This window comes from Leptonychotes weddellii, chromosome 1, assembly GCF_054177405.1.
Source record: "Leptonychotes weddellii isolate Sample4059 chromosome 1, ASM5417740v2, whole genome shotgun sequence".
Taxonomy (NCBI): domain Eukaryota; kingdom Metazoa; phylum Chordata; class Mammalia; order Carnivora; family Phocidae; genus Leptonychotes; species Leptonychotes weddellii.
The window spans coordinates 179,106,067-179,115,499 of NC_138369.1; the positions used below are offsets into that span (position 1 = coordinate 179,106,067).

Here is a 9,433-nt window from a genome sequence, read left to right on the forward strand (position 1 = left end):
ATAAGAAGGACAAAAAAAACAAAACAAAAAAATCCAGGTCCCTACCACACTCCCCTCTGGTAATGTGCTCTTTCCTTTCTCAAATACTGTGTCCTCCTAATTGTTTCAGAGGAGGAGGGAGAAGCTTTCATTGTTGTGCATGACTTGGAAATAAGAAAATTATTTCTGCAGACACCATCACCGCCTTCAGCCATCACTTTGCCCTGTGCACCCATGCACGAACAGATTTCAACTGCAAGTATCTGCAACTTTGTGCATGAGGGGCCCTCTGGCTGCTGGCGTGTACTGGGCCCAGGAGCAGAGAGCAGGCCAGACCAGGTCAAAAGTGCTGAGGATTCAAGGCCCCTTGGAGCAGCCCTCGACCACTGACTGACAATAGAGGACCGTCTCTCCAGGGTCCTCGCCTTCAGGGGCGCCAACCCTGAGGCCGGATGTACCTGTGTAGCCTCTTAGGGCCCCGAGGTATTGAGCCTTGGTTGTCTGAGAAGCTTACCTGCTCAGAAATGCTCCGCTTACTGGATTCCTTCCCTTCCCTGTCTCAATTCCCCAGCTCCCTTAAGGGCACTTCCTGGGGTTCTTTCCAAAGAGATTACTTGCTTTCACATCCTTATCTCAGGATCTGCTTCTAGGGGAACCTAACTTAAATCAGAGGGAATGCAGAACTTAAATCAGAGGGAATGCAGAACAGTGTTTACTAATTGGGAGGAAGAATCATCAAAAAAGTTTTAGGAACTGTTGATCTAAGGGAGGCAAATAGGAACAACTTCACTTTAATTCCAGTCTGTCTGTGATACTCATGCCAGAGCAAGGCAATTTAGAAACAAGGCGACAAGGATCCAGGAAAGCTTCAGAGAGGAGGTGACATTTCAAAGAGGCCTTGAAGGATGATGACAAGCTTAGCTGGGGCTAAAGTGTTTAGAGGACATCTGAGGCAGAGGAACCAACATAATCAAAACCAAGAAAACATAGTACCCTCAGGATGAGAAGGGAAACACTAGAGAGTGACTCGGGGCCTTGAATATGACACTAAATCCTGAGAACACAAATTTCATTCCTTGGGGAGAACGAACACATTGCAGTTCTTTAGAAACCTATAAGCAAATCATATAGGACAGATTTCTAGAAATAAGATAAATCGTATAAAATTTTCAAATTTCCTAAGTTTATGATAAAGCTAAATAAAGGCTTTTACTAGTTTAGACTATTCATGGCAGACCTATTTTTTGTATGTGTGTTTGCATAGATATACGCATATTAATATTAATGCTCTTCCATGAATAAAAATACAAAAAAATGTACACTATGGTTTCAGAGTCATGAAATGAATCTGCATATAAATAAGGACAAAGATATTCTGCAAAGTTGGTACTTTGCTGGTGTTGCCTATTGCAAGGAATAGCACCCCCACGTGTTCTGTTTCCAATCTGGAAGTTCAGGACTCATGCTTACCATTTCCCCTCCTCCTCAGCAGCCATACCCAGCCCATCCAAGTCCTGTCAATTTGATCTCCTAAATATCTCCTGGGTCTCTTCACTTTTCAATTGCTCATGTCACCACTTAGTGTCTGCCACTGTCAGCTCTCCCTGTAGAAGAGCAAGAGCAAACATCCTCCCTTGTCCTGCTTCATGCCATGCTCACAGCAGATCTTGTCCCTCCCCCCAGAGAAAGTCCTGCATCAGCTCCCACTGCACTTAGGATAAAGGCTCAGTGTGATGTGGCCTTGGCCCACCCACTCAGGCTCATCCATTGCAACCCCTTCACTCATTCTCAGGGACCCAGCAACCCCAGCCAACCTTCAGTTCCCCAGAAAAGCCCATGATCCCCAAAATCTCAGGAGCTTTGCACATACAGCAGGTCCAGCTGGGATGATAATGTATCATTGGCAAGCCAACATTATGGGACCTGAAGACAGCCCATATCAATGCGGTGTATTCTTCTTCACAATTCATTTTCCTACACATTACCCCTTCAAACCACCCTAAAGTGTATTTATAACGAGAATGTATCATCCAAACATAACAGTAATGGCAGAACTGGTCTCAATAGTCTAAGATCATAGCAGTCACCTGCTTTATCTATTTCTGAAGTTCTTTTATCCATTTGTTCACCGCTATGTGATCCAAATCCAGATGACCCCCTAGTGCTGTGAAACAGACAGAGGCAAGTACAACAGAATCTCATGAATGGACTCAGAAGTGTGCCACATGATGTTACCTTAAAGCCAGATTAGCCTGCATTATAGCTAGAATAAACTTTAAATTACTAAATATATATATTACATATGTATATATACACCTATCCTTTCCCAGATCCCCCTCCTTCTTTACCTATTTAACCCCCAATTCTCCTTTACTTCTCAGACCAACATCACTTTCTCAGAGAACATCACTTTCTCTTGATTCCCCAGATGAGGTCAGATCTTTGTGTTTGATATTCTCCCAATATTCTGCATTTTTCCTTCACCATATGCCATTATCCACCTGTGTGCTGATTTGTCTGCCTCTCTCTTCCCACCATAAGCTCTATAAAGAGGGCACACAGCAGGAGCTTAAAAGATACATGTTCTTAAAAAATTATATGAGTGTTAAGTTCACTTGACTCATATATCTTGTTGATCACTTTAGATGCATTATCTATTTAGGCCAATATATAGCTAAGAAAACTAAAGCTGAAATACTCTTAAATAACTTGTTGAGTCAGCAATGATGGGCCTGGAATTACACCCAAGTCTGTCTGACCTGAGCTGAAGTCCTGACTGCCACTCTATACCCCAGGGCAAAAAAAATGGATGACACTTATGGAGTTGTGTTAGTGTGAAGAGTGCAGGGACCCTCTATTTTTCAAAATTTTATTATATCATCATCTTAATGTCTCGTCAATAAAATGCTCTTCTACATTATGGATAAATTTTTCTATTTATCATATCCCAGTTCTAACTTACTGACTTCTTAGCCTCCTTTTCCAACTTGGTTATTTAGTTTCCCATTGTACCTTACTATGTCATTCCAGACATATTTTTCCTACCCCTTGCCTATGTTCTCCCCTGATTTTTGCAAAGCTGCAATAACATGGGAAAATGCATTAGGACTTGTTAATTTTGTTCAAAATATAAATACATTTTCCTGTACAGGTAGGGTGTGGAGAGTGTTTTGGAATAGGGCAGGAAAAAACCATGAGATGAGACTGAAAGAATAAAGGCTAGGAAAAATCATCCTCAGTTTGGAAACAGTGGAACCAGATAATATTCCTAGCTAAGAAAACAAACATGCTTAAAGACTATATACTGTGACATGGGACTGAGTAACACACAGAAGGCTGAACACAATCTTTATTTCAAAAAGGAAAATATTTGAGAATGATTTACCCAGAGAGTTCAGTTTAATGGATAAACTTGTATAAGAACAGGATTACTCTATATGTTATATATGCAGTTATTTTCCTCATGAAATGAGAATCATTTACAGCATATAAATACACTTTCATTTGTTTCAAACAAAAAGTGGTTTGAAGAAAGAGGCAAAGGGAGAGGTCCCAGTGAATTCAGAAAATCAGGTCAACTTGATTAATGACAAGACAGAAAAGGAGTTGAAAATACCAATAATTCTTGCATAATCTGTTGCTGATTGTGTGCAGTGAGCTCAGGTGTGAGCCAAGGTACTGTCCTCGCCCACAACCCTGTGCTTTTATCCCAGAGAAATCTACTTATGCCCCACACAGACAGGTCCCAAACAGAGACAACTCTGACACCACAGCTGTGTTCAACCAAGAGTTCTGGCCTTTTCAACCCGCTCTCGGCTGGTGTGTGGTCTCAGTTAATGCCTCCTCTATGGGCTCCCCATCTGTTGACCTTATCTCCCACCCCTGACAGTGCACTGCACTCGAGGATCACTGTTTTAAGTTCCTTTGCTTTTACCTTTTCCCAAGGTGCAAACTTGCTCAATCTCTGCCTCTTTCTGCTTGTACTTTACTCTGCCCAACCAAGCCCCCAGGGTACACCCACTTGGCTGCTCCTTTCCTGGGGAATGGGAGTAGGCAGTTCACCATGTATGAGCAATCATCCATGTGATGAAGTCTGGAGGAACCCAGTAGCTTCCCAACTGCCCACCCACATACACTGGAAGCCTCTCTGAAAATGAAAATGCTGTCAAAAAGGAATACAGCCGATCCTCATTATTCCCAGATTTGCCTACTCATTAAAATGTATTTGTAACCCCAAAATCAATACTCAAGGAGCTTTCCTGGTCATTTACAGATATACACAAAGTGACAAAAATTTGCAGTTGCCCCACACAACATTCCAAGCTGGGGTCAAACGAGGCAATGCTCTGCCTTCTTGTTTCAGCTCTCATACTGTAAAAACAAGTGTCCTTTCTGCACACTATTCACTGCTGTGTGTTTGTTTTTGTTTTTAATTTTTGTGCTTTTGGTTGGTGATTTCACTGTTTAAAATGGCCCCCCCCACCCCGCGCACGGTGCTCTCTGGTATTTATATTGAAGAAGCTTCATTTAGGCATGACTGCTAGTGCATTTTCCATGACATCAATGTTAACGAATCAACAGTATATGGTAAATAAGATGTCTTTAAAACAGAAACAAATAAAACAAGATTATGGATTAATCAGTTGTTGAAAATACTGTGATCAGAGGCTCACAGGAATGTAAATCTGTATTTCTCCTAGGAACAAGGCTTCATAATTGCTAATTCGGTGTTTGCAGAGACTTTATAAAAACATAACTACCATGAGTAACAAAAATCAACTAAAGCTTCATCACGTTAGGGTCCTAAGGGACCACAGAATATACAGTAATGTGGCCTGGAGGGAGTTTTGGATGGGCTCCACCCTTAGATCCTGACTATAGTAGGAAGTGTTGCCCCAGATCAGAGGAAGGCACAAAACCAGAGGTAAAGGAACTTCATAGACAAACTTCTAATTCTTCTCAATATTTCTTGAGCCCAACCCTATTCCAAGGTTAATAGCATTGTTAAAATAGTCTGGCACACTCACTCATAAATAAATAGCTATCCAATGTGGTCACCAAACCCTTGAATTAAAAGCTACTTATTGGTAGAAAGAAAACAAGCTCTACACATCTTTGGGGGGCATTCTGTGGAGATCTAAACAAACAGGTCTAGAAAGGACAATCACTAACTTTCAAAAGTTTTTTAACAAGATTTTTCAAGGGAAAAAATTGAATCATCATGAGTTTGGAGATATTGTTTTGTCTTCAGTCTAGAACTAGTATAGAAACAGAGGTCAAAATACGGAGAAATAGGGTGCCTGGGTAGCTCAGTCGTTAAGCGTCTGCCTTCAGCTCAGACCATGATCCCGGGGTCCTGGGATTGAGCCCGGGCATCAGCATTGGGCTCCCTGCTCAGTGGGAAACCTGCTTCTCCCTCTCCCATTCCCCCTGCTTGTGTTCCCTCTCTCGCTATGTCTCTATCTGTTAAATAAATAAATAAATAAAATCTTTTTAAAAAAATAAGGAGAAATAGTGAAAAGAGAATAGTAAAAATAATAATAAAAAAGAATACTAAAAAAATTAAAAATAGAAGGAGTTTAGGGATAGTTTTTCATAAAACCTAAAAAGGTAGCGTACAGTGAAGTCCCACAATTTCAGATGAACTCAGCTTTTCTAAGTAAATAAGAAGCTAAGTCAACAGGACTGGAGGATGCTGGAAAACAGAAAACTGCAAAATGAATGGAATAAGGATTTGTAAAACAAATCTGCCCAGGCTACCTGTATAAAATTGCTTATTTATTTTTTGGTTTTTTTTTTTAAGTCATCTGAAAATTCTTTGGATGACTTTTTTCCATTTAAAGAATAATATGCAAATGAGATGGAATGAGGTCATCTTTGTAAAGTGCCTAGCATGGAGCCTCGCACATAGTAAGAGCCCAAAAATAACTTTTAAAGAGTAGATTATCATTAAGTTTCTCTCCAGCTCAGACTTCTATGGATATAAGCATCTGGTACTGTCTTGCCATTCTGTGTCTTTTTTTTTTCCTAACCCGCGTCTGTTCCTTATTAAAATGCTGCAACACTACAGTGAAGAAAGAACTTCTTCAGTGATTTTGAGCATCAAAAAGCAAACCAACGGACACCAATGGATCAGTGATAATTCTGAGTGACCTCCATCTTCTCTGACACAGAAGTGAGGACACCACTTGTTCAACATCACACACAGAGAGGAGCCATCCAAAGGCACTTACTATTTCTATCTAATTGTAGTTTTCTCCACTTGTAGTCGTAAACATGCCTCCCTGTCCAAAGCTCAAAGCAAATACTGGGTAAGAGTCTATATTCTCACTGCCAGAAGCCTCTGTTTTAAATCCTTCTCTAAAAAAAAACAGAGCCTTGTTTATAAACTTTAGACCACTGCAGGGAAAAAAAATGTAATATGCAAATTAGACATTTTATAACTTTACAGTTAAATAATAAAGGCAGCATTCCAAACCTCAGCTACACATTTACATAACTGCATTACCAGCATTTGCATGAGCCATAATGAAAGTTAAGGGGAAAATCTTGCTTATTTCCTATTAACTCCAGAATAGAACATGATTCTTATTTGCCCTTGCAAAGAAAGCTTAACTGTTGTTTTTAAAACCAGACACTACACTTGCGTTCTTTTATGGTTCTCACTTGCCATGACGGAGCAGCAACAAATTTCATAAGAAGGAAAAAATGTTTACTGAAAAATTACAGTTATTCCAAAAGAATCCACTAAATATTCAACTTTTCTTGTCATTTGCATTTGCCTCTGGCAGATCAGCTTCTCACTACACATACCATCTCTTTTTAAGATTAATTCATTCAACGTCAGTTTTTTTTCCAAATCTCTTTATGAACATGCAGTAGAAAGAAGATCAGATGATACTGCCAGCAATTCCATCCTGATTAATTAATCAATAAGTAGTTATCAGGTGTCCCAAGAGCCAACCTAGCATGCACCCAATAAACGCATGTTAAGTTGAATTGAAATTAAATGTATTCTACTGAAGAAAGTAACTTATGGTGCATGGCTTGGTTTGGATGTCTCCAAATGCAGACCCTGAGATAGAATTTGGCCACAGGTAGTTTATTTGGGAGATGATCTCAGGAAGCACAAATGAGGCAGTGGGAAAAGTAAGACCAGAAAGGAAGATAAGCTACACAGGGAGTATTAATAAGATGAGTAATTGCTGCGGGCTTCCAACCCAGAAGGGGCACTAGAAGAAACCACATGAACGAAAATTTCTAAAATCCCAGGCATTTCCCCCATGAAGCCATCTTTACTCCCCTGCTCCTAGTCACATACCACCTGCTTCCAGAGATTGCAGACCAGAGTGAGGGCCATGGTTCCGAAGTTCTCAGACTGGACTCTGCAAGTTCCATCATCCCGCCACCCCAGGCCCCACCCACTGTCAGAGGCGAGTCCACACTCCATTGGTCTTGGAAACAATGCTCTCTGCCAACAACCCCATCCCAGGTCTATAGGTTATTAACCTCATCTGAAATCTTGTTTTTAAATCATTATGGATGATTTGTACGATCAGGTGTTCAACTCTTTTTGTTCATCTATGCCCTAAAATAATTTCCAAAGACTTTGTACCCCTACCTAACACATTTTAAGTTGCCATATCTGCATTATCATAAGTTTAAGTAGTTGCTAGATGTGACTCTCAGTTAGCTGTAAATATTGCAAGTCTAAAATAAAGCTGTTACTCCACTCTGTTAAATGTTTCCAATGGAATCTAAATTCCAAAGGAATTTGACACACACCATTGTCCATTTAAAAATATAATTATACATGTGATCTTGTTTTATAACATTCCTCAAAGTCATGTTTCCATTCCATTTTCCCCCACAGAACTTTATCCTAATACAATAAATTATACTTGAAAGAATTTTCCTAAATAAGCCTATCATAATTCACTACTAAAAAAATAAGAAGAATGTAAATTTACATTTTTTTAAATTTCCTATGACTATACAGGTTCTACTGCGTTGTTGTTTTTTTTTAATTTTTCTTGTGGCAACATATCATTATACTTCTCATAACAATACAAATATATTTAAAATGTTAATAAACATAAAAATTCAAATTCTAAAAAAAAGAAGTTCAAATTCTACCAGAAATTCTTCTCTTATTAAATTGGACAGAATTGGTTTGTTTTTCCTAATTAGTTCATCTCTGCATGAATGAATATTACTTGTTGCTAGAATGACACAAAGGCCAGGATTAATGCCATTCCTTGTTTTAATAAGCAGCACTGAAAGAACTTTAAAAAAAAAATAAGTAGCTAGAAACGGAATAGATTTTGTTATAGCAATGTCCTTCAACTCTTTGAACTTTTTCAGAGTTACATCCTGAACACAGCATAGTGGCCTAACAGCAAAGATTATTTTGAATAATCCTGAGCAGGTCTTCAGTTTTGTTTAGAGCAAAGGATCAGGAGCCATTTGAGTTGTAAAAGGCCCTGTTTGCCAGTCAGCTCAGCAGGTTGCTTTCTCAATATCCCTATTTCACAGGATCCCTTGGTTTGGTACTCAGAGTTTTTTCAACATCGCAAGAATAAGGGGGGAATGGGGAAAGGGCAAGTATGAAAACAAGACGAAACCCTGCAGATTGTGTGTCTGTAGACAGAGCCATCTGAGAGAAGAGGACAAAGGGAATCTGAGGATCTGGAAGCTGATTTGGTGACATGCCCATGTCCCCGTGCACCCTTAGGGGAAGTCTTGTTCTCCCGGTGTACATACACACACACACACACACACACACACCTGTTTACAGTTCACTGGCTTTGGAACAGACCTTATGACCCCATGTCCTTCTGAACCTTGCCTTGTGAAATTCAAAGGCCAGGCTTTCAAAACCCAAAAACTGAGAATTAACTCTTTGATTTGGCTATAGTGATGGGGTTTTGGAATACAGGTGAGGTTCGGTGGGGTGAGGTCCAGAGTTGACGACAAAGAAAGAATTCTTGAGACGTCTTTGGTGCAAAATGGTGGTTTATTAAACCATGGGGACAGGACCCATGGTAAGAAAGAGCTGTTGCACTGGGCTTGTGAGGGGTGGCTGATTATTTACTATGGGGTTGGGGGAGGTAAGGAAAAGGGAGGTTTCAAAAGGATTTTCATGTTAAAGAAGACTCACAGGATACCAGAGACCATGCCATTATCAAGTTAAGGTTGTTTTTCCCTCTAGCAAGGCATTAACATGAAGATAGTTGGGAGCTTCCTGGAGGAACAATACACTCTGCCCACCTCAAGTATCTGTCAATGAGCTGCAGGTTATAAGGACATTTAATTGTATCTTAATTTCCTTCTGGAAGCTAGATTATTGATACAAATGCTTTGTTCTTGTAGATTGCTAAGGCATTTGTAAACTGAGGAAGACTCAGGTCTCGCAGGATTGTGATCTTTATAGGTTAACTATGTGTTTTTCCTC

The 9,433-nt window shown here is 39.8% G+C and overlaps 1 pseudogene; it reads left to right on the plus strand.

Moving 5' to 3' along the window:
* Window positions 1-1,716: 1,716 nt before the first annotated feature.
* On the plus strand, window positions 1,717-2,208 carry LOC115938721 (ubiquitin-conjugating enzyme E2 D3 pseudogene; annotated as a pseudogene).
* The last annotated feature ends 7,225 nt before the right edge of the window (window positions 2,209-9,433 follow it).